Source organism: Centruroides vittatus, unplaced genomic scaffold, assembly GCF_030686945.1.
Source record: "Centruroides vittatus isolate TY-2023 unplaced genomic scaffold, ASM3068694v2 contig_749, whole genome shotgun sequence".
Classification (NCBI taxonomy): Eukaryota; Metazoa; Arthropoda; class Arachnida; order Scorpiones; family Buthidae; genus Centruroides; species Centruroides vittatus.
This window is the reverse complement of record NW_027122485.1, coordinates 1,142,940-1,170,392: the sequence shown is the minus strand read 5'-3', so window position 1 is coordinate 1,170,392 and position 27,453 is coordinate 1,142,940. Positions and strand designations below refer to the sequence as shown.

Below are 27,453 nucleotides of genomic sequence, written 5' to 3'. Positions count from 1 at the left end.
TATTCATTTACTTTCTTTATCCTACACGCTTATGTAAAAATTATTATTATTTTTAATAAAAGTTTTTAAATCTGAAATTTAGTGAAGCCATCGAGTCTTTCCAAGTGGCAAAGACCTTCCTGACATGTTTTAATATAAATGAACAAGCTATATGTAACATTGCTAATATTGAGTGTTTGTTATATTCAATGGGCAGTAAAGCATCATCAAAGCAAACCAAGATGGACAAGTTTTTTAACATAAACTGTGAAGTGCTAATGATCATACATACTTTGTCACTTTTTGGCTTATACAGTTTCTGTCAGCTTTGTACGGCATAATGTACAATCTTGTAATATACATGTTTATATAAAAAAAGGATAGAAATCTCAAGACACTGAATAATTTTGATGTTTTGAACAGGTGTTTTTTTATGTATGGTTTAAAAAACAAAAAATTTTTCGAACAACAGATATTTTCCTGGAAGTACAAGAAATCAGTTGATTTTCGGAACAACAGATGATTTTCGGTGCCCCAAGCAATCCGTTAAAATGAGATTCTACTGTATATGGATTTAGATATTATTTTAAGAAAGGAAGAACATTGAGATATGAATGGAAGCAATTTATTTAATGAAACTAAAATATCTTGCAAGATATACTGTGAAAATTCACTATATACAATCGAATGCAATGTTTGTGTGATACATAAAGTTAAGGATTCATTTCCAAATTCATATATAGCTTTAAGAATCTTAACTCTCCAGTACTGTTTGTTTGCTTTATCATCTTTAACAGTTAGTGCAGTGTTTTCCAACCTTTTTCATTAAGTGGCACCCCTGATTGAAAAATAAAAAATTGTGGCACCCTTGACCGGTGGCAAATCTAGAATCTGAATAAGGGGACTAATGGGGGAAAGATGAATTTTTTGTGAAAACGAATACTATGCACAATGCTAAATACTATGCACTATGCACAATACAAATTGTTTTTTAAATTGACAGTTTGAAGTAGCATTTTAATGCAAAAATAGTGTTTCTATGTGTTCAAAATCAAAATTTAAGTCCATTGAATTTTGTCAAAATACTGACAATGAGTTATCTTGAACTACACTTAAGTAAATTTCCAAGAAAATGCCTAAAGATCCTAAACTTTGCGACACCCCAATCGTGGCGCTGTGGCATCCTAAGGTGCCACGACACCCTGGTTGAAAAACACTGAGTTAGTGTATAGTTGAAATAATAAATTCCAGAGATACAAGAAAGATAAAAAGTTTGTTTCTTATAGATATCGAGTGACAATCTCTTCATCTTTCAATACATACTTTATGAGTTGCCATGCTCCAATTCATAGATAAACTATAAGGATTACTATTACAAACTGCAAAAATCCTTGGATGTTAAGTTAAATGTGCCATATGATAAAAATGTTGTCAACATACTTAATATAGATTACTATATGCCACTGACACTTAGAAATGAAAGTATTCTTCATCCTACTAGCCACCAATTTATACAGAAAACCAGCAATGGAGATATCCATAGAAATCTCATTCTGTATAACTGATAGCACTGAAAAAGATGTACATACAGCACATTTAAGAACTCAACTCAAATATTGAGTGGTGGTACTTAGTGGAGTTGTGCCTATAGCATATTTGAAATATGTATCAGAGCATTGCTCAAGAAGGAATGTTCTGATATATGTTATGCAGTGATAAGAGTAATAAGAGCAGGAAAAAAATGATGGGCATTTCAACTTGAACTTTATGTTAATCTCATCTCCATGCCATTAGTATGATACTAAACCAGAAATATAGTACAGTAAACCCCCCTAAAACACGGGTTCATATAACACGGCGAAAAAATTGCGATCGTGTTCGTACAACACACTAAAAGAGACTTGTATAACACAGTAAAACATCATCGCCGACTCATGTCACGACAGGATTGGTCAAATCTGGACCAATAGCAGACATTGCACAAACCGTTGAGTTTAAACGAGCAGCGGACCTATTAAAAAACATTTATTATTCAACAGCCATAAAAATTAAATTTTTATTAATGATGTCTTAAAGTTCAGCAAATTTTTTGCAGAAAAATAACTTATCAGGAAACACGCGCCCGCCGTTCGATGAGCTGCTCCACGACAAAAATAAGCTTTAGCAATGGTGTTGTCGAACAGTGCACACTCAGTAAGTAATCCTACAATTTTTTGTTTATAGCATAGTTTATATGGATTATTCCCAAAAAATTATACGTATTTTGGAAATGTTGAGTCAAATTAGTCTAGAATCGGTTAATTTTATGGAAGAAAACCTTCCAAACAGCCATAGCCCCTAAACTGCACACGTGCTGGGCTGTGATTGGCTCATGTATTTAAGTGACTCGTACAACACGGAACGTATCTACCATGTTATAGGGGGGTCTACTGTATTACATTCTTGATCTTTTCATTACATCTAGAGAGCATTGTGTATTGGGACAGGGCAAATATCAGACAGATTCAGGATCCAGACTTGGTTTGAATCACATTCCAATTTCTTGCAAGTAATTGCATACAGAAGTCCTCATATTCAGTCTTTTGTTTTTCTTGCTGGGGATTGATCTTATGTTTGTAGATGAAGTTTTTTACACAACCCATACTACTTTAAGATAACTGCTTTCAATGCATTAATCAGTGCAGTATTCACACATTAGCATAGCAGACAGATTAAGATAATAGAATTATTGGACCAACAGTATGGATACTGTCCTTAAACTGTAAAGAAAAACTCATCTACAAACAAAAACAAACCCCAGTAAGAAAAGTGAAAAACCAACTCTGAAGACTTCAGGCTCATAGGCTATAATAGACACCTGAGAAGCATTCACAAGGAAATTGCTAGAGCATCCAGCCAAGGTATTTACTACACAGGAATCCTTCAATAAACCATCTCCTGAGGAATGACAAAAGCAAAATAGACCCTATGTGGAAACTGGGAGTGTACAACATACCAATAAAAGATACCTAGTTGGATAGACAAATGGAGGCACAACATCCCAGTCACTTACAGCAACAATCAAGAAGCACAGGTCCAACATATGTAAAAGTAACCGACCACAGCATTAGTAGCTTCATACACAATGGAGCTAAAACAGCAATCACATTCAAAAAGGCTAAAATTATATAATGTATAAAATATAAGACATGCAGAAAAACTGGAGATTTACAAATCAGCAAGAAGACAGATCGATTAATTTCAAGGACAGTCAAACAATGATGCAACATGGCATACTTAGTTATTTTATTTTATGGTGCATCATATCTCTTTTAGTTAAATGTGTTTAACTTAAAATCAAGTAAAGAAGTACTAGTATAGTTTGTTGAGACCTCAAATCAGAATGATCTGTATCTTAGTAAATTTATATGATTGAAACTCTGTTTGAATTTCTTCTAAAAATTCAATTTAAAGAAAACCTTTTAAAAAGGTTGAAAATGTACATTTAATAAACATTTATGTGGTTTTAAGATGTATAGAAATTGTTTGTGAATAAATCACATTTCAAAAAATAGCAAATGACAGTAAATTGTTGAAAACTTTATTTTCTTATCTTTCAATAGTTTCACCTCACTAGTGAAAGATGAAAAAATCATACTCTTATATCAAATAAGAAAATAACAACTATAAAAAAAAACTTAAATAAGTAAATAAAAAAGCTAAAGTTAAATAGAGTAAGTTATACATGTTTTATAGAAAATTTATGTAAAAAAAATAAAAACAAATTTTAAAAAAGCACTTGCATCATCATCTAAATAAGCATTATTATTTATTTTGTATATGCTTAAAAAACTACTAAGTTTACCTAGACTCTTTATAATTCATATTTTGTTAATTTAGTAAGAGATCAAATGAGTGATATAATTTTACTTCTTTTTAAATAGTTTAAAATATAAGTATCACAAATGTGAACTAATTGTAAATTACTCATCATTTCATATAACTCTTATATTCATCTTAATTTAATTTTAAAATTATCAGTAAAATTTTGGAAAAATATGACTAAATAAATCTGACATAATTTTGATCTAAAATATTTATGAGTAAAAATAATAAAATTTTTTATATAAAATTTTAAATATAAAAAAATAAGTCTTGTATACAGGCATTATATACTTTAAAATTAATTAAAGTGCTGATACCAAATAAATTTTTATAAATCAATTTAATCATACTGATAATTGATGTTTATTACTTTAGAATATTTAAACTATAATCAATGAAACTGAAGGTCTGCTTTCAGAAATTGCTCCAGAAATATCTATATTCTAATTATTTCAAACTTTTTCTTTTTCCTATAGTATTAAGTTACTTCAGCCAATTCAGCTAAGATTATTAGTAAATGCATATACATTTTAGATTAAGAATGCTAAATTACCATTTAATAACAATGATAGAATAGGATATGACAAACATTCTATCTTATTTTTCTAAAATATTTCTCGTTTCCAAAATTTCTTTTATTTAGATTATTTAGACATACAGCACTACAAGATTAAATATTTTTTTTGTTTTCAAGATAATTAATTAAAAACTTTTGAATACTTTTATTAAAATTCCATGAAGTGAAATAGTTTATATCAATGATTTAAAACATAAATATAACATATCGATTTTTAAGTGCTGAACAAATTAAATAACTATAAATAAAATATACATACATATATAAAAAGAACTCAAATCATTTAGTCATATTAAACAAATTAAGTATATACAATTTAAGTATGTCATAATTTGAATCTCTTATAATAATTAAATCAGTAAATTTACTATATTCAAGGTTTGGGCTTTGGACTCCATTATTACACCCTTTATGTTCTTATACATTATACATTAGTACTAAATATAAAAACAAATAATTTATAAATAAATACAGGAATCCCTTGTATAACATGGTAGATATGTTCTGAAAAAGTGCCGTGTTATGCAAATTCGTGTTATGCAAATTCATGCTATACAAAACGAAGGACTAGTATAAAACATAGGTTTACATTCCAGACGTTAACAAAAGTATACTATTATTTTTCGTTAGTAAGAGAAACATGTTTATTAAAGCAATCAATAATTAACTAACAAGCACAATTAAAAGTATTGTTAATTTTAGTTAAATGAGGATGTTTTCTTTTTTCAAAGTCATCATCATCATCATCTGAGCTTTTTTATTGATCTTGATCAGAATATCAACAATGTGTTCATTTCTTTGTTTTTATAATAATTTTCTATGGATGACGAAATAAAAATATGTTATTAATCAATAATTTGTTCTATCTGGTTGCATTTGTTCAGTCAAGTACCAAGCAACTTTTTTCCAGAATTTGTGCTCAAATACTAAATTGTTCCAATTCGGAACAGTTCAAGTACTGAGATGTGGCAATATTTCATTCATCATTTTTACAAACGATTACTACCTATGGTTAAAAAAAAAGATTAACAACACCTACCTAACAATGTTTAAATAAACTTTACTAAATACAAAGGTTAATCTATAAAAACAAAACACAATGAGTCTTAACTTAAGGGCTAAAGTCTGAAAGCAATGACAACACCTGATTGATAGAAAAGCTAGGACAAGAAGAAAAAATTCTACTATCAGTTTTCATTAAAGCAAACCTGAGAACACATGTGCTTACTTGAAGGAAAAAAAAAAACCCAAATAATGAAGTTTACACTTAAAAATTGTGAAATTTTGTACAGAGGATTTCCAAAACCATGTTAGTGCAAAATAGTGTTGTAGAAATACCATGTTGTATGAGGGATACCTGTATTAAAAACATTTTACAATAATTATTACATTTTCTAGAATTCTTGTTTTTTTTCTCTACATTAATATTTATCAAAACAATTTATTATCCAAATAACAATTAACAATGAAATTTGCTGTAATCTGAACTTTGGCATATAGGAAAATGTAAAAAAATGTAATTATATTTTGATTGCATGATTACTAGAAATACATAGCTTTTAATAAAATCTTTATAATTAATTATTTTAATTTTAAAAGTATTTATAAGATATTTAATGTTATATCACAAATCTTTATTCTTATATCTATTTCAATTCAGTTGCTATATATTTTGTGTTATAATTCATTATAAATCTTAAAGTAGTAAATATTCTCTTATATTACAAGAATAAAATATTAATACTATTATCAAATATTTTTTAAACTAACTAGAAAATAAAAACCAAACAATAAACAATATTATTTAGCTAAGTAAAAGTCATCAAAAAATTTCTGAAATATTAAATTACCATTTTTATTCTTATAACTGTAATACAAAAAAATTCTATTTTATACATCATCATAATATATTATAATAATTTTAATATCGATTTAACACTTTTAATACTTAAAATATATCCAGTGTATTTATTAAAAGTTATAGTTATAGTTAAAAAACAAATACATAAATATATTTTAATATAATACAATTGAACATAAAACACAACAAATAAGTACTAATGTTAATTTACATAAATTATTATAAAATTATTATTTTTTATTCAGTTAATAATACAGTATATAATGTATACAAACAACAAACTAATTTTACTCTGAGAAATAATTTGATCAATAAAACATAATATAAACATTATTATGTAAAAAAATTTTTAATTTATCAAATCGTTAAATCCAAATTCATTATCAAATTAAAAAAATCATTAAAATTTATACAAATATTTTGTTTTCAACATATATCCTTTTATAATAAATTAAAAGATTAAAGTAATCAGATGAAAGATATTAGAATAAAAATTGGCATGAGAACAAACAATATTAGTTTGAATTTTTATAACAAACATATTATAGTAACTTCTATTCAAAATTTCAACACAATAAAATTGTAATTACTTTGAAAATATGCTTTATATATATAATACAACATTTTAACATATATATTCTCATATAATTTAAATACAAGTTTATTCAGATTTTTTATTTCAAAAATTTATTATAAAAAGACCAATTAATTTTTTTTAAATATTACTTTAAACATGTCCTACCTTGATATAGCTCTGTAATTCTCCTATCCAAAACAAGGTTAAAGTGTTACTTTGTAATAGCAACATTTATTACTCTGACATTTAAGTGAGTAGTGCATTGTATAGTAGAATCATTGGTCACAGGTTGAATATCTTTCTTCCATTTATAAATATTTAAAGATTTGGAATGATTTTTCCTGTAAAATTTTTTATTTAAATAAAAATAATAAAAACTGAAAAAAACATTAAATTACAAATTAAGTACTTCTATTGATTAAAATCAAACTTCATAAAATACACTTAAATGCTCAATTAAAAATAATTTCTTTTATTTCTATTATTATTTAAAATAAAAACAAATTTTATATTCTTGACATTTCCTTCTGAAGAACTATATTTATAATATTCTTTATTTAAAACTGCTTAACAAGTACACTTTCTTAAATGTAACTGCAGAAAATCATAATTCTGTTATAAAAAAATTATTATTTTAACTTTCATGTTAAAGTAATTATAAAATTTATAATAAATCAATAACAGAAGATTTGTTAACTTTTTTTTCAAATTCAATTGAAGCATTAATCAAACGATTTTTCAATATTAAAAACTACATTTACAAAATATTTTAAAAAGAGAAAAATTATAATTTCATAAATAATTTTTATATAAATATTATATAAATTAATATAAGAGTACAATGAATTTAATTGTTAAAATATCAATTAATATTATTCTAATTTTGATTGATTGTGATTTTATCATTTTCAATTTATCACTGTCAACTGAAACAGTCATACATTGCATTGCATTGAACTTATTTTTTAATTACACTAAAAATGAAACCTAAGAAATACAAAATATAATTTTATAGAATTTTTAAAATTTTTTCCTCTAATATGCCTTCTTATAATATATTAAAAACAAATTTTCAGTATAAAAGCCAACAAAATTCATCTTTACAGCCTATTTCTCATAATAAAATGCTACATAAAATTTGTAATACTTTATTGTAGTATGAAAGTTATTCATTTATAAAATACTAGATTGATAAATAAAGACATTTTTTCCAACATTTAAAATTATTGATATCATTTATCATATGTATTATTTTTAAAATGCAAGTTTTAATGTTGAATCAGTAAACTAATATGTAATTATAAATAAACTTTGAATAAAGTAGATTTTCAGAAAATTCAACTTGCTTCCTTTGATGTATGTTAGGTTGTTTTATTGTGTAATAATAAAAATATTACATTTTGAATTATTATTTATTTATTTATTTCTGTTCAAGAAATTTTAAAAATTGATAATTTCTAATTTTGATATATATATATTTATATACTCTTTTTATATTTATTTTCTGATTTTATAAATTGCATAAAATAAAATTTAAGGTTAATTATAATAAAATTTTACAAATTAAAATATAAAATACATATATATATTTATAAAGTTCTGTAAATCTCAAACTTACCAAGAAACATCAAAATTTTAAAAAATTTACATCAGTACCAACAGACTTGCACCATTTGTCACCTTTAAAAGAAAAAACTTTATGTAAGATTTCCTTCTTATATAAAATTATTGATACAATTACATTTAATAATAATATTAAATAGTATTAAATTATAATCATATTTAAATTAATTCAAAACAAACAATCAGTTCTTTTTTCAATTAAATATCTAATCTAATCATTTTCAGTATTTGTCAGAAAAACATCATAAAAATCAAATAAATAAAAAAAATGAATTCAATAATCTAAAATATGTTATATAATTTGTTCAACATAAAACATAGAATTAATTTCATTACAACTAACATAATTTTAAAAAATTAATCAATTAAAATTATATAAATTTACAAACAGTGATGTTTACTTTCTTACAATCTGATATTTTTTTTTTTTATTTAGAACAATTTTTTGTTTTTAAATACTTGTTACCAATTATACCAGTATGTTAAACAAAAGAGGAAAATTATTTTGTAACTATATTAATTCATTTTACCATTTACTGAATTATATAAGTGCCGACCAAATCTTAATTTATTAATGTACATCCGAAATAAATAAATAAAAATAAATGCTACTGAATAAATTATAGAAAATCAAATAATTTTTTATTAAAACACATTAGGGAACACAAGACGTGATATTCTTAAAATAACGCTTAGTATGCTTTTCGAGAATTATATACACGCGGTTGCGGTTTTGGTCACGGGATTCCGCACAGGTAACTGAAAAGCAAAAGTTTTTATCTAATAAATAATTTTATATTTTTTGAAATAATCAATATGCTTACTTTAGTACTTATATTTCAATTTTAAATTCTACACTCCATCTGTTTATAAAATATTCCTTAGGTAAGATGCTTATACCTGTTTTCATCACAAACAGTTGACCAGAGACTAATACTTTTGACTTGCCTATACTTGAAATCTAATCTATTGCAAAGACACACAAAATCATTGCACATAACTACCTGAGCACAAGTAATAGATAAGGTGAGGGAAAAATAAACAAATTAACTAATTCAGTGTGTGATGCTAGCAACTAGACAAACTTAGCAAAGAAATTGATAGGAAAATATTAAATATTGCAAAAGGATATTATGAGAAATAGGATATATAAACTGTGTGACATATTTTATCTTATCAAGCATATTAATCACATATTACATCAACATTTAAAAATTTTGTTTAGGATTTATTAACAGGTTAGGCCTAAGAAGAAGCAACATGTTTGAATTTATTATAATTTAGTTTGTGTTTAAATACTGTCGATTGCTAGTGCTATTTATAGTAATTTGCACACAAAAAAAATTATTATTTACCTAAGCCACGATGTGACAAAAACACAAACCACTCATACACAAGACGAACGACCAGGTTAACAAAATGGCGAAACCAATGTCGCCGGCAGACGGCGTTCCAGTTTCCAATCCGGAAGATGATGCTAAAAGGAAGGATCCGGGATGATTTCTTAAGCGTTTTTTTTTTAATCCGTAATTTTTTACGTTTTAAAAAAATTCGCCTTTAAACGTTTAATTTGTGCGATAAAATGCTTTTCCCATGCTCCAACAGTCACGCTATGCTTATTACTACAAGTTCTCGTTCGAGAGTGGCCGGAAATTATCAGGTAATTCAGGTGAAGTACAGGTAACAGTAATGCGATCACAGGTGAAATCATTACAAAGCAATTTACTTTTTCTCTCTCGTTCTCCTTAATAAAAATGTTTTATTTTAGGAATTTTCATCGATTTTCTGACAAATCTGTCTTTAAAACAATGTCTATTTTCATACATATAATTTTTTCTCAATTAAAACTCCCGGCCCTTTATCAAATAAAACAAAACTCTCTGGAAGTACTTTTGTTTTAATAATAAATATTTTCCTGTTTATGGACATTATGAAAACCAGTAAAATATCTTTACAAAGTTTTTTAGTAATATTATAAAAATATATATTTTCCGATTTTAGTTCCCAATTCTCCTTATCTCGAGTCTTAAATCACTAACAACGTGAAGCGAGTCTCGATGGGTTCACTTTCTTCTCGCCTATCCGCGAAATCTGACACTGATGAGTCATTGTTTACACAGCTGGATGACCTTGAGAACAGCTGGTGTCGTCTTTCGCGGGACATTCTCATGAAACTCTCGGGAGGAGAAGGGTAAAAAGTAGGGTGAATACTAGATGGTGGTCAATATTTTCTAAATATTTTTTTTTAATTACGATTTTAATTGATATTTCCGACCCCCCCGACTTAATTAAACGTAATTATAAAAAAATCTATTAATTAAAAAAATTAAAAAACTATTGGATGTTGTTTTTGACATCAGAAAATAGCTTTAAATTACTTTACCGAAGTAAAATCGACGCACTAGACGGCGTTCCAGTTTCCAATCCGGAAGATGATGCTAAAAGGAAGGATCCGGGATGATTTCTTAAGCGTTTTTTTTTTAATCCGTAATTTTTTACGTTTTAAAAAAATTCGCCTTTAAACGTTTAATTTGTGCGATAAAATGCTTTTCCCATGCTCCAACAGTCACGCTATGCTTATTACTACAAGTTCTCGTTCGAGAGTGGCCGGAAATTATCAGGTAATTCAGGTGAAGTACAGGTAACAGTAATGCGATCACAGGTGAAATCATTACAAAGCAATTTACTTTTTCTCTCTCGTTCTCCTTAATAAAAATGTTTTATTTTAGGAATTTTCATCGATTTTCTGACAAATCTGTCTTTAAAACAATGTCTATTTTCATACATATAATTTTTTCTCAATTAAAACTCCCGGCCCTTTATCAAATAAAACAAAACTCTCTGGAAGTACTTTTGTTTTAATAATAAATATTTTCCTGTTTATGGACATTATGAAAACCAGTAAAATATCTTTACAAAGTTTTTTAGTAATATTATAAAAATATATATTTTCCGATTTTAGTTCCCAATTCTCCTTATCTCGAGTCTTAAATCACTAACAACGTGAAGCGAGTCTCGATGGGTTCACATTATTTCGGCTTTTTTCCAACATAGGTAACCTTTAATGCTTATATCTATGGGTTTTATAGGAAGAACCGTATCTATAAATTCGGTTATATCGATGGCTTGTGACCGCAGCCGTTGCAATCGTAATTATTTAAAATTCATAGCTGTATTCGTGTATTAAATTCGCATTGAAGACATTTTTCTATTATATAACAACTAAGCATAAGAATCATGATTAATTTGAGAAATATGAAGTCGAGCTAATAGTTTAAACAAGTAATTGAGAAGAGCAAGAGACCCAATAATATGCTTTTATATCCTGTAGTTCGTGAATTTCTTTTAGCAGATTTCTCGCTTTTTTTATGGTCATCGAGTGCATCTCACCTTTTTCTTTTTTCTGTTTGATAATAGTATTGTAGATAATCATCTTCGTAGTATTACATAACCAGATTTTTGTGTTTATTTAATAATTCTTAATATAATATTTTATAATCCTTAGATACTAAACACTATTTAACGATTTTCTTTTATAAAAGCATTACTTATCTTTACTGTGTTTTAATCTGATCATTTAATCTTGGAATTCATTGATCGTAATTTTACTTTATACTTTGTAAGAGCATAAAATGAAACTGTTTTTGGGAGATGTTTGCTTACTTTTTCTTATGTTCTTTGATGAAAACTGTTATTCTATTAGATATTTGTGCTGCAATTTTCAAACTGCAGACTTATACCTTCGCACTGTCGTCCGTCCATTCGTCCGTTCATTAATCTCGAGAACGGAGTTAGATAGATGAAAATCGAGACTAGATATGGAAAGCATCGTTTTTTTAAATAAAAATATGATTAAAATTTGCATCCCAGCATTGTGGCGATGTCATAATGAGTAATTGCTCGTTCTTGATTTTACTTTTTAATCTTTGTATCATTTGCTCGTATTTCATAGATATTTACTGTTTGTCTATACCAACAGACAGGTGTTTGTTTTTCTTTTCGACTGCTCATTTCGGATGTTCTTATTTTCACAAAATTTTGTTAAAATCATATTCGCTAGAATTAAAAATAAGTCTCAAAATTATATCAATTCTGAAAATATGAATGATCAATAACAAAAAAAGTAATTCAATATTTTTTTAGTTAGTTTGATATACTAACTAAATCATAGTTAGTATAATAGATTTTTTTTCTTTTGCTCTTTCCGCCCTGTGGGCACTAAAAGGGCCTCTTATAGCAAGCCCATCATGGATTCGGCTAGACCCATAATGGGGCGGCCGGGTGGTTTTCCGGTCGGATCACCTCCCAAAAAATTCCTGGGGTTTTTCGACCGTCCGTTCCGAGTCCGGATTCGAACTCGGGTCCTTCTAGAGCGGTAGGCTTCCACCTTGACCACTCGGCCGTCTAGTAATATTTTAATGTGACAAACTCTAAGACGCGATTATTTTATTTTCATACATAACAATAGAATTGATTTACAACCGTTCCAGATATATGAATATAATCAATTCTAGTTTAACAAATTAACGATTTTATCTATTTGAAATAATTAAATAATTCAATTTAAATCAAGCATTTAAGATGAAGGCTTAAATTCAAATCAAGCATAAAGATATTTAAATATCTTTATTGCGCTAAATTTATTTGATAATATAATGAAGGAAACAATAAATGAAAATCGCAAGTTTCACGTCGTTAGTGTTGTAAATTTAATACCAAAACGACTAATGATGCATAATTTCTTTTCATAGTCTACATTTGTCGCATAAATTTATAATTAATTAATTCTTTAACTTAATTACTTTTATAAAGTACAATATGAATTGACTAAGACATTTTATTTACATCTATAATTTCAAAACGATTCTAAAAATTATCCTTTTTCAAATAAATGTTTAATCCATCCAAAAAATTGAGGTACATTTTTTAAACTGAAGTTTAACACTTAGTCTACGAAGAATTACATAAGTTAAATTTATAAATTAACTCCAAATTTATCTAACTCTACATATACAATTTTAACCGATTTTCAGTTTGATTAAAACATTCTAGTAAAAAATTTAGTAAATTCTTGATTAAAAACATTGATGTAGTTAGATATTCGTTTTCTTCGAGGTCTTTTGATCAGACAGATTTCTTCCACATAATTCTCAACTCGTGCTTATTGCAACAAAAATTATTATGTTTAGGTTGTAACATGATTAAAATTTTATTTAAATTTAATCATGTTTGGTTTTCTTCATATGTGAATTTTGTTACTAATTAGGAACTATTAAGTAAACTTGTAATTAAATAATCTATAGAATTTTAGATGCGTGAATAAAATTTAAATTCTATTTCGTAACGTTTAAATCTTTTTCCTCTTACATTCATAAGTTTTAAGGCTTTAATTTATTAAATTTATTAATATTTATCATCATATTTGGCATTATAAAAGAATATGTCAACTAGAAATTCACTAACTGAAAAATTCCGAATACAAATATATAATTAATATAAAAACATATAAAATAAATAGATATTATATCGATATATAAAAAAGTAGATATAATTATGTCAGAATTAAACCCTACTAAAATATAAATTTATGTTATTAGTGTATTGTCAGTGATTTTACCGATTATTAATTTTTTTTTAATTTAGTTTTTCTCAAAAATCTTTGTAAATTTTCGCCATATCTTTAAAAATTTCAATTTGAAACGAATGTAAGCTTCGCATTTTGGTATTTATTTTATATCTTATTTATAATTATTAAGAAGATATAAAGTAAGAATAAAATATCATAATCTCTCGATATTATATTTTATTTTTAAACCATTAATATTTCTATATTTGATAAAGATTAATTAAAATTATTTTTAAAATAATTTTTAATTAATGAAATAAAAATTAAATATTAAATAAAACATATTATTAGATAAATTAATATTACTATTATTAAAAGTTAATTTTAAATTTTTGATTCTTTCAAGAATGTATTCTAATTTTTTTTTTTTTTTTTATTGTAAAATTTTGAATTTCAAAACGATGTTTAAGTATTAATGAAAGTTTAATTAAATATATGCTAATCAGAAGGGAATAATCCACTTTTGGCCAGATATTTATTAAAACTGGCAAGAGTTCAAAACAATTCAAGTGAAATTATATACGAGTATATATATATATATATATATTCTTTTTCGTCAGCTTGCAGGATGAGAGAAGTTGTAGCAAAGTTAGTTCAAACGCAGTAGATAACTTCATCAAGCATTTCTCTCCAGTTATTACAGCTGTTATTCAAGCGGAATAAGGCGAAGGATAAAAAATGAAAAAATAAAAAGGACGAACAAAATTACAGTAATTACGGATAAGAATATTTATATATTCTGCATTTTAAACTGTGCGGGAAACCTTTAACTTTACGCTTTATCTGCTTTTTTTACATTTCTAGTATATAAACGAGTGATTTTCTGGACTGGTTAAATAGAATATTTTTGTTAAAATTGATAGAGCGTGCAAAGATTAATCCCTAAGATAAAAACTGAAATAATTGAACGTTACTCAATTTTTCAAAGAGAAACATAACATTTAACAAGATAAGTACAAAATAAGAGATTGTTTTTAGATGCAGAAACGTTTCAGGATTTCTTGTAAACCGAAAAATCGATAGAACGGATAATTCAAGGTAATAAAGCATTCTGGAGCCTTCGGAGAATACATGACTGGAAACGACTTACCAATAAACGTAAAAGAAAAGTTTTCTGATCATGTATACGACCTCAAGGCTATTCACCCTTCAGAGCAGGCAGAAACGTGGTCATTGACAAAAATGAGATTAGAAACATGCTACAGACATTATAAAACGTGTAATATATAAATATTAAAATAACAAATTAAAGGAAAAAAAGAAAAAATGTTAAACGATAAGATAAAATATGTGCGTTTTAAATACGATATTATTGAAAATTAACGATTAGATAAGAATACACGTGAACTGAATGTCGGATTAAGGATCGGACCAAACTTATTACTGAATGGAGCGCGAAAGGCGGAAATAGAAGAGATTGTCCATCAAGAAGATGGAGAGATAAAAGCTTTTGGTGGCTCAACACTTGGTAGCAGACATCAAAGAATCGGACCGAATAGAGAAATCTGTAGGTGACTAATGCTCAGTAGTGACTAATTAGTTGGAGATTGAGATATGTTATTCATATTCCTAGAGTAGAAATTAGGGTTTTGATCTTAGTAAGATATAGCAGAATGTTTTGAATTTCTGATTGATTTTTAGATGTTTTTTTTTTCTTTTAATTTAACTGAATTAAATTTTCTTCTATCTTTTAGATTGATTCAAAAATAGAAAGTTCTTTATTTTTTAATCACTATAGGCTATGTAGCCTATCATTTTCGTTGGAAATTGTCAGTACTGAAATAGAAAACTGCCTTTCAAAGAAAACTGAAAAAATGTAACATTAATTCAGTTGTTGTACTCCTTCAGTTATCTTTTCTTCATTTATAATAATAATAATAATAATAATATTCTGAATATAGTTAAAATGTATTTCGCTTCCGAATTTATTTTATACAGTAATATATAATATATATGTAATCTATTTCTCGATTTGAGATAAATTCTCGAGCAAAATATTTTAAGTCATTTACTCACAAATTAGATACAAAATTGAGTTTATCAAGTTTCTGTTGGAATTTCGTCATGAGTATTTTCTCTCGATTTAGTCGCAATTAAATTTTCTGGCATCTTCGAGATATTCGATCTTGGAAGTTATTTTTTTGACATTTTAATCTGTGTATATTTATCATTTCCGAATATAACTACAGTATATCAAAATCTAATAGTATTATTTTTTTTATTTTACTAGTCTTGTTTTACGTAAAATTAAAGCCCTTTGCTTTAAAATGTATATTGTAATAATATACACTCCAAATTTCATTCAATTTAATTCGATCACTAGCATCGAATGATATTGTAAATTTGAGAATTCATATCCTGAGGTTACATTCATGCAATCCGAGATTAAATTACAATATTGTGAGAACAATTATTTAGGTAATGATACATAGAAACCAGATTTATTATCTTTGGACATAATGAAGATTCATAACTCGTTTAATGTTCTGTTTCCATATAGACTATACGAAAAATTGTTAGAAAGTAACCATTAATATTAAATTCCTTCCTTTCTTTATCTCCGCGAAATTGGAATATGTAATTATAGTTATTAGTGCAGAAAAGTCAGATTATAGATAATTATTAAGCGATGCCATTCATGCTTTTTCCTATGATGGATAACTGAAGTATACATAGACGGTAGAATGAAAAGCCAAATAAGAATAATTCCTTTCAGGAGTTGTTCATCTCTTAACTAGTTGTTAAACTCATCGACTTTTTATAGCATTTTGGAAAGAAGTAAAATATCGTAAAATTACCTAACTCAAAAGAATAATATTAGAGCTTTTATTAAGTTTTATCTCGTTTCGCGTTGTAAAATGCGTTCCTTTGGCAGACATTCTAAACTAACCGCTACAAAAAATTGAAAAAAGAAGCAAAATAAGGAAAAGAAAAACAATAATTTACTAACATGAGAAACATTAAAAGAGTGAAAAATATTCTTGGGTCATACAGTAATTTGTCATATGTCAGGGTACACGAAAAATTCCGCAAAAATTCCCTTCCCCTTTCCGTTCTCAAACGTTATATTACTCGAACACGATTTTTCAAAAAAAAAATTCTGTTACTGTTTTTTTTTTTTTTTGGTCTCTTATTCAGGTAAGATAAACGATTGGATAGTTGGCTACAATCCAATACTTTCAATTTAATACATATTTTAAATTATTCTCTAATCCTTTTTTCTTCTATCTTGGATATAAAGGGGGGAAATAACAAAACTTATAAAAGAATTGCAATTTTTTAAAAAGTTGCGGTCATAAAAAGTGTTTTTATATAGAGTAATTACTTAAGTTATAACATCATTATTTTACTTGGATAAATTTTTTACGGCTCTAGTCAGAAAAGGAAACAGTGTGCGTATCGATCAGTAAATTCTTCCCCTGTCAAGTATATTAGAGCATTTTAATGGAAACATCATACCTTTTCATCTCATTAAACGTTTAATCAATCGACAACCGTTAAATATTAGTTAACGCTTTGGCTTTCTACCTATTTTGTGGCCCCTCGCGTCAATTTTCTTCCCTCTCCATATCATGTATCACTTTATAAATAAAATAATTAACTACTTTAATAGATACCACTCCCGAAAACTTTCCTGATAGATCTCTAAGCGGATGAACTATTACTAGAAAAATCTCTCTTTATATACAGTGTATATCTAGTGAAGTGTACTTGTAGTTAATGTTAACGAAAGGCATGTAACGATATAAACATTAAAGAATCCATAAAAAGAAGTTTTATCCATCATTCTCTTATATACCGCAATATTAACTTTATAAACTAATGATAATAAGTCCATTATGGCTTATAATAAACTCGGGTTACGGGCTCGAGTGATACATAAAAATTTTTACCGCATAACAGATAGTAGATAAGATAATTTTTGTGCCTTGTAAAATAACTTTAGATACGCAAAAAATACTGTATATATATTTTCTATTGTAAAGCAAAAGTTGAACGAGCTTTCCAATGCTTATTTTTTTTATTTAAATTGATGTTATCGCTTTTGTTTAATGTCTTGATAGAATCTAATTGGTAAATCTCCTTATCTAAAGATGATTTAATTTAATATTGAATGAGTAGATACTGTAATACAATCGTGTTAAATCTATACTACCGAACGTTGGTCAATACTGATTAAATGTACTAAAGGATCTATCGACAATACCAAAACGTAACCGATGAGCCTGGAAAGTGAATATAGGATTTATACTGACTGGGATGTAATTGTGTGACTAAATTTTATGAATTATCAAAGTATTGATAGTTTAGAGTACTTAATTTTAAAATTTGATGTTAGTTTTGTCCTTAGATAGATAGTCTGGATATAACTCTTTTTAAATAAAAAAAAATAATCAATTTTTAGAGTTAAGTATGAAAAACTATTAAAATTTTTATATATTAGCCTTTTTTACAATATTATAAATATTAAAAAGTTAAAACTATAAAAATTATGATTAAAAATGTAGGAAAGTGTGGGATTTGGTTGATATTTTAGGAAACCGAAATAATCTCGTAAAATATCATCGAAATATTATCTTACAACTAATTATGAAAATGTACGCCTATATTAAGCTAATAATCATTAGATAAAAGCACATTATTTATTGCAGTTATTTGCTTTTATTGATGCGCTTTATTCATAAACTATTCAATTTTGTTTAAGAATAGCGATTTAAAAATTGAAATTTGACCCATAAGCTATGTACCTTTTATAACGTTAAAACTTTTCTCTCCTATTTTTTGAATTTTTCTTCTATTTTGTAGTGGTTTTTTCCCCTATATTTTCTTTATCCTCTGTTCCATTCTCTATCCTTCCTTTGATTTTCCGTGTTCAGTATCCATTTATTATTTTCTCTCCCATTCTCTTTATCCCACTTTACTTTTCCAACTTCGAGTTTCTCTATTTTTCACCTAAATGATTCAAGTTAATCCTATAATAAAAAAAAGAATATGGCGGAAACGTACAGACACACAAACACACATACGCACACACATATATAACACGAAACCTATAAACACTACAGTAACTTCCAACTTTAATAAACTGTCCGTTGGATCAATTTATCAGTCAAGTACTTCATATAAGTAATGGTTTCTAAAATCTAGAAAAATAAACTAAAAAATAAAAGAAATTAGGATGATTGGTGAGCATACTAATAACTCAGAAGTTAATTAGTCACGTAAATTAAACAAGGCAGAAAAATGTTCAATATTTAGGACAAAACCTAAAAGACATCAATAATACGTAAGGATTAATTAATTCGTTAAAATTTATCTTGTTTTTAAAAGTCTGTTATACTTCTACTGTCTCGAAAACCGATATTTCATCATCTTCATAACTTCGAGGCATATTTATGAGGAAAATCTTATGTAAATCGAGCTCAAAATAGCAAAAGAAAGAGCTAGTGTACGGTATCTACTGCTAAAAATATTTCCGAGAAAAAGGCAAACTATATGAAAAATTCTTTTCTCGGAACATGTTATTTTGTGAAATATCACATAATAATCCTTCAGGAGAATGAGTTAAATAAAGTTTAAAAAATAATTATCGTCATGAAATCTATTGAGAAATAGATATAAATAAAAGAAAAATTAACTCTTATTTTTAAAAAAAAGCTTGTTAGGCATATAGTAAATCAATGTAGCAAAATATAGAAAAAAAAAGCAAACTCAGCTTTCATACAAAGTAATAAAGTATATGCCTTTAAGTAAAATAAATATAATACAGACTATTCGAGAATAAAAATAGAAAAAAGTCGTTACGTACAAAAAGTTAGAACCATATGTTAAATAAAAATAAAATAATTATTGTATAAATTATTGAAAATGTAGGCTAAAGAAAAGAATAAAAGTAATTATTATATTAGTTATTTAGGGAAACGTGATGAGTAGGGGGAAAAAGCAGCTTATTACACAAATTATTGAATGATACGCGTTCTAAAAAAGAAAGAAAGCGTAGGGGAAAAAACGAAAACAGAAACGTGTTAGAGCCTTTTTTATGTATTAAATAACTTAGTTAATTTATTAAATTAGTTCTAATCCATCTTATTTTTTATTATAATTTTTTGTACTTCTGATATTAAATTCATATCAAATGCGAAGATTTGTTTTTTATATCAATGCAATGAAGGGAAATAGGAAATGGAAAATCATTCAGTAACCAAAGAAGAATGTAAAACTAGTTTACTTTTTCTATTTAATATTTGAGCCAGAAAATGATGTATATATTTTTTTTTCTTTTTTCCCCTCTTTTTTGGATATAAAGTAACCAAAATATATAAAACAAAAAATAAATAGATATGTATGAATCAAATCCTTACGCAGCAACTTTATGATATAAAAAAACTATATTCGATTCCTAGTGTAACCTAACAAAATTTATTTCTATTTACAACACGAATCTATCCTTGAAACATTAGACTCACGAGGTGCTGTCGGAAGAAGGGAGGAGGAAAATAGAAAACAGCATCAATCTAAAATTGAATGAGCATAATTTAGAAAAACAAAATCGATGACGCTGTTTTCTGGGTAAAGTTACATATATAAAATTTTCAAAAATCAAAATTTGAAAATTCTTAAAAAAAGCATCATAAAATAAAAAGATTTTTTTATGTGTAGTTTTATTTACCGAAAAGAAAATTAATTTAAAACGTTTTCAGGCTTCATTGAACAAATTATCTACTAAGCACGTATTAAATAACAACAGCGTAATTGCTGACTTCTCGTTAAAATTGGTCAATTTTATTTATTTAAATTTTTTTTAAAATTTCATTGATTAATTTTAAAAGAACAGTTGCAGCAAATTTTATTAAAATTATTGGAGTGTAGTTATTTAACGTATGTCCTCTGATAATTTATATAGCAGCTTTAAAATTTTAATTTTAAAGACTTTCGACTAAACTGAGTAAGCTATCTATGTAACGTCAATCTAAATTTGAATGAGCGTAATTTATAAAAGCTACATCGACTACGCTGTTTACTATATATAAATTTCGTAAAATTAAAATTTGATACTTTGGTAATGTTATTAATTAATAAAGAGAGATTTAAAATTTCTATAAATATATCTTTACACGCTTTTAACAATTTTAAACGTTAAGTCATCGTCGAATTAATTAACTAGCACATTTTCTGGTTGCTTATCGTAATTTTAAGCTTGTTATCAACGTATCATTAATTTTAAATTAATAGAGCAAAACTTAGGGGGAAAAAATAGTAATTGTTTTTGGATAAAGTGATATGTAAATTTCTCAAGATTAAAATTTACTATAGCGAAAATATGAAGCCAGATATAGAACTGTAAGCCTATCTTTGACGAATTTTAAGCTATAACGCACCTTTAAAATGTTTTTCTCTTGGGCACAATAGATTTATTATGTTAATTTAAAAATTTTTTGATTATATCAAACGCATTATGTACGTATTATCAATTTCAAATACTCGTAGGATTGGCATAGTTTATAAATAAAATCGATTTGATTTACTCGATAAGGTTATGTATCAATTTTGTAAAATCAAAATTTGATACATTAAAATATTGTAAAAAAACAGTTGCTGTTTCTCCTAGGTAAAAGTAATTAAGTCTACTTTGGCAGATTTTAATGGAGGAGTTACGCTAGATTAAAGTTGTTTGGCACGTGTTCTCTAAGCGATAGCTGTAATATTTTAATTTTGAAGATTTTCGGCTATGTCGAGCACGTCATCTATTCTTGTCGTAGAAGTGAAACAATACAGAAATGTGATAGATATACAGTTTTTGAATAATCAATTGTTGGAGATATTCTTTGTTAATTCTGCTGGTCTGGAGTTCATTGAAAGAAAAATAATCAAATCATTAAAATAAAACTATGGTTTTAATTATAAATATTCATTTTATTCGTTAAATTGTTAAACAAAAATTTTATGCGTTTTAATGCCGCAAAAATATAGAACAATCGAAAAATCGATAAAATTAAATTTATCCGATACAAGTTTTCGAAAAATATGTAAGAACGTAACTAACAACTGCTAAATCTTTAAAATATTTATCAGTTTAGTTTCATTCTGTTAGATAAGAATTATCCTACTAATAAACAAAACTAATCGGTTTCATATTAGTATGCACCTCACTAACATTCACATTAACTATGTACAATTGTGAGATAAGCACTAACTCGTTATTTTAATGACAGAACGCCGCTAAGAATCATGCTCTTTACTATATTTTATGTGATATTGATTTCTAAAAGAGCATAATTATGATGTCAAAGCACTGAGGAATATAAAACTGTGCAAACAAATATGTTACTTCTATTTTCCTTGTTTGAAAACATTACATGATGCGCCTACTAATAAACAGAGTCGTACCTGTTGTTCATATCAATAATTCACAAACAAAAACAGGAACACGTCGTCTATCAGCGAGAGAAAGCTGAATAATTGCATTATTAGTTATAATTATTAAGTTAGACCTAAATTTCAAAAAGATTAAAATTTTCTAAATAAATTATATTGAAGAAATAATAAAAAACGATTTTTTAATATCAATTCTTTAAGTTTACAGTTATAAACTGAGTAAATTGAGAATTTTTATAACTTAAAAAATAATCAAATGGGTACTCTAATACAAATAATTAAATATATTACTCTGTTAATTAAAATTATAATTTACTTTAAAATATTCTGAAAACTTATTTATTTTGGTTTAAAAAAAAAAACTATTATCTAAAACAGAATAAGAATAAGCAAAATATTTTATCCAAACAAATAAACAGATATATGAGTTGATTAATAGTGATATTATATAAATAATGAGGATAAATATTAAATATCTGAGAGATAATACTTCATTTTGAATCTCTTTATTTAGTAATTTTAAAAACTAAGAACCACATTATTTTATATTTTAAGAGATTTGAGTACCTTCAGAAATTAATACCTTTAAAAAATGCATACCCTTCAAAATACTTAAAATAATTAATTAAATAAAAAGCAGATTAATGGGAGAATAAATAAAGCACCTAAAAATTAAAATATGTTATATTATTAGTATATTAAAAATAATAAATTCTAACACCTTATTGTCAACTCAACTTTTTTATTAGAGACAGTGTCAAATGCACTATAATCTTTAATATACAAAAATTGTAACGAGAAGTCATTGTTATAAAACGCTTAGATATAAGATAAATCCGAAACAACAAGATTTTTTATTTTTTCTTCATATATCTTATTCTTGTTTCTCGTATTTTTTATCCATTTATAAGTCATAGTCTGGATTGTATGAAAGCACGAGATTGTTTTATTACAGATACACAATAGCATAATACAAATAAAACGCGAATCAAATGTACGATTATTGTAAAACTATCATGTATATTTAAGCAGTATAAAAATGAGTCATTTGATTAATATTTACAAGCGTATAGACTATACAAAATTATTTTGAAAATAAGTTAATTGATTAACATGGATAATGGGTCTTTCACTCTTCAAGAATTGCAATCTAGCTTCTGGAGAGTTCTGGATGTTGTTATTTATAATGATTGCTATGTATTCTTAGAACAACTTGTAAATGCTCTATTGGGTTTCGATTAAGGAAAGTTGTCTGCATATTTTATTTGTTGAATATTTTCACCTTTAAAATATTATTGCACAACATATACCCTAGATGTTTTCGCATTATCATGCATAAAAATATAACCAGAAGCAACCTTCATTTCAACAAAAAACATACATATTTTTTTAATATAGCCTATCCCGTGAATATCCGTTTAACAGAGATCCAGTTTCGAAAATGTGAAAATGTGTTAAAAAGTCCATTAAACAATCATTTCTCTAGTGGTTTCCTTTCACTGATGTTAGAAAAGATTCTCAACTCATCTGAAAAGAGAACTTTGGCCACTGATTATGGGTTCAGATACTATAATGACAATTCCAATTTAAAGGATTTCTCTGTGAAAAGACATCGGTAGGATCTATGTACAGCATATGATATCGTGTACAGAGATTTTTCTAATAAATTCCTCGAAACATAATTAACATTAAAATAATATATTTTTTACTGTACTGTACTGTACATGCTGCGAACTGCAAAGAAATTTATTGTTGTGCTGATATTTTTTACGATCTAACAGAGCTTTTTTTATTTTTGATTCTTTCCATCCTCTAAGCCCTAAGAAGGCCTTTTCCCATTCCCATCGTGTGTTTGGCCATGTTCATCATGAATTCGGCCGCAGTTGAGGAACGAGGCCTGACGTATCTGGGACAGACAGCCCATGAAAACTCCTGGAATTGATTTTATCCCCAAGTGCGTAGAATGGTAGAACCTCTTGTCCATCCGGCCATAACAGAGCTAGATAATAAATTTGTAGATGTTATAACCCTTTGGCTTCTCGAATTTGTCTGTAGAGCATCTTTTCTGAATCTTAAAATTTTCTCTATAATCTGGAAATGACGTTAATGAGTATATTCTTGATCTTGGATATCTCAACTTGTGTCGGACTTGCCTTTCTCTTGTTAATTGCTCGTAGTCTTACTGAAAGATTAATATGATGTCATCAAGCAATTTATAAACTTTTTCAATCAAAATAATGAAAAAGAAATTATTCTAATGCAAGTATGATTTATTAAAGAAAAAATTTTATTCTCTGGGATATTTACTCGATTCTAACGTTTAAATATTACGCATTAACATTGAATTTTGTAAGAAATAAAAAGAAATACATTTGTTTCTTAACTTTTGATGAGCAATACAGTTTTAAAGAAGTTCGTTCAGATATATGCATTGAAATAAAAAAAAATCAATCTACCATTGATTTTTTATTTCAGATGGGTAAAGAGATTCCAGTCCCAATCGTCCTTTCTGCTATTGGTATTATTCCCGGAATTTTATATCAAAGTATGCAGATGCTAGATTTACTCAAAAATGTCTACATTTAAGTATGGAAGATTACAATTTTAAATATATACAACACAGTAAGTTCTTAAATTTAAATGTAATAATACATAAGATTTTTATCTTGAAAAATAAATGTATGATAGTTATACATTTTTTCATATAATTGCTTATTCCAAGCTTAACTAATAACTACGATAAAGCTTTACAGTATAATAATTAAAAGAATTTAATTAAATAATGAAGAGATGTAAATTTAATGATAAGCTTCATTAAACGTAATTTGTTTTACTTTTTTAATTTTTAATTATTTTTATATTCTTTCAAACGAAATTTATTTCTAGAATTATAATACAATTTTTGTTGTAGTTCTGGCGAGAGGGCTTTTCTAAATAGTAATAAACACTTGAAAATAAATATATATATTTATATTCAAGTGTTTATTACTATTTAGAATATATATTGTAAAATATTTATTAAAATATTATGAGCAATAAAAATAAATAATTTTATTTACTTTTTCTCGTTTAATAACACTATAATAAATAAAGTGAGTTTTGCATTGTGATGTTATGTAAACTCTGGCGAATACGTGCTAAATAATCTATGTTAGCTACGTGATACAATATTAGTAAGAGATGTAAACTTATTTATCCATTTTTTAAATATCTGAGTAGCAAATAGAATGATATAACATTGCAAAAATAAAAAAATAAAAATAAATCTTGTAACATTTTTAATAGATAGAGAAATATTTTAATTTAACAAGCTTTATTTTTGAAGAATTTAGATTCTTTGAGAACAATATAAAGATGTAAGTTATATATATTGGCCTATATATGAATCTATGGGTTTTTCTGTACATAATATCTGCAGATGACATGAGTTAACCTTAAATAATAATCTTCTTTTGTCTAGTTTTTTAAATAAATGAATAATTTATATATTTTACTTATAGAATAAATATTCTGTATAAAAATCAAACGTTATGTTACATGTTCTGAAAAAAGTCATAAAAAATACGGTTTTTTTAGAAAAATAAAATTAAAAAATTCATATTTAATTACTGTATTTGTTTTTAATTTTATAACATTGATTCAATTAAATTTAATAAGAAGTTAAATAACTTTTTAAAAATTTTAATGTCTGATAATTATTAACACAGTATAGGCTAATTAGTTGAATTTAATGATTAGTCTCGTTGGTTATAAATCGAATAAATTATAACATTATATTAAATATTTTATCAAATTATAGGCTTTTCTTAAGTTATTAAATGGCTGAAAAAAATCTGTAAACTGAACAAATAATTTTACTCGTCTTTTTGTCTTCTTATTCGATAACATAATGCACATAAAGAAAGTCGTAAAACGATACTATAATTGGACAGCTGGAAAATGTAAACTTCAGGAAGTAAACATTTCAATTTTGAACAGTTTCACATTTTTAAAACAAGCTCTTTAACAGAAAAATTAAAAAATTGATGCATGAATGCTGTTAATACTGTTTCATAATAAAACGTTTGCCTTACTTTAAACTCACAATGTTGCATTAACTCAGAGAAATCAAAGAATTTTCTGATTTAAGAAAAAATTAAAGCAATTCACAAATTGCTTATATGCACTATAAATAAAATATTTCTCCCTCTTTCAAGTTGAAATATTAAAAATATTATTTACTTCGTTTTATACTTTTTGGACGACTGTCAGTCATTATTATAAAAAATAAATTTAAATTGTGAAAAGAGAAGATATAATGAAAAAGCTACATGAGTTAGGAAGCTAAAGGAAAAAAAAGAGAGAAAAATGATTGAGTCAAGAAAGAAAAATAAGCAAGAGCAAACTAATAGTAGCAATTAATATAGTAAAGGAGATGATATTGAACAAATAAATAACGGCAGAAACTGGATGTGATGATAATTGGCGAACTTCCGAATATAAACACATAAGGTGGAACTGGTATAGAAATAAAAATAATTGCCATCACTATGGGGAAAAAAAAAAAAAAAAAAAAAAAGGAAATGATGGTGTTTTTATAAGTTAGCAATGAGAGTTTTAATAATTTTATAAATAATTAAACGGAATAATAATTTATGTATTACAGTTCAATGTTACGTTGCCCACGTGAAAACTGTTTGGCAATTATTATTAACTGATATTAAATAGAATTGACACAAGTAAAATGATTTATTTTTGTATCAAATATAATATCAAACTGAGATTTAATATTACATTTAATAAATAATTAAATGATAGATTACTCTTAGATTTTATATAATCTATTACTATTTAAAGCGCAATCATTTATATTTGTAAAAATGCTCTTGGCGCATTTAATGCCAGTTTAAATGTGGCATATTCATTTATTTAATTAATTAAAATTAGACAATTAGAGATGTTTGAAAAACGAGAAAAACAATCAAAATTAG

The 27,453-nt window shown here is 26.1% G+C and overlaps 1 protein-coding gene and 1 long non-coding RNA gene across 4 annotated transcripts in view; one reads left to right on the top strand and one right to left on the bottom strand.

Annotated features, from left to right (window-relative positions):
• Positions 1-9,939, bottom strand: part of LOC136981258 (CUGBP Elav-like family member 2) — a 263,471-nt gene extending 253,532 nt beyond the window's left edge. For all 3 annotated transcript variants that reach the window (XM_067277552.1, XM_067277551.1, XM_067277553.1), the window contains exons 1-3: positions 9,837-9,939; positions 8,477-8,538; positions 7,024-7,199 (exon numbers count right to left, since the gene is read on the bottom strand). The gene's annotated coding sequence lies outside the window, so the exon portion shown is untranslated. The remainder of the gene's footprint in view (positions 1-7,023; positions 7,200-8,476; positions 8,539-9,836) is intronic.
• Positions 9,940-14,518: 4,579 nt separating this feature from the next.
• The window catches only part of LOC136981275 (uncharacterized), an 84,084-nt gene continuing 71,149 nt past the window's right edge, over positions 14,519-27,453 (top strand). Inside the window, exons 1-4 of the long non-coding RNA XR_010881671.1 lie at positions 14,519-14,817; positions 14,912-15,326; positions 15,438-15,618; positions 24,959-25,105. This is a non-coding gene — a long non-coding RNA (uncharacterized lncRNA). The remainder of the gene's footprint in view (positions 14,818-14,911; positions 15,327-15,437; positions 15,619-24,958; positions 25,106-27,453) is intronic.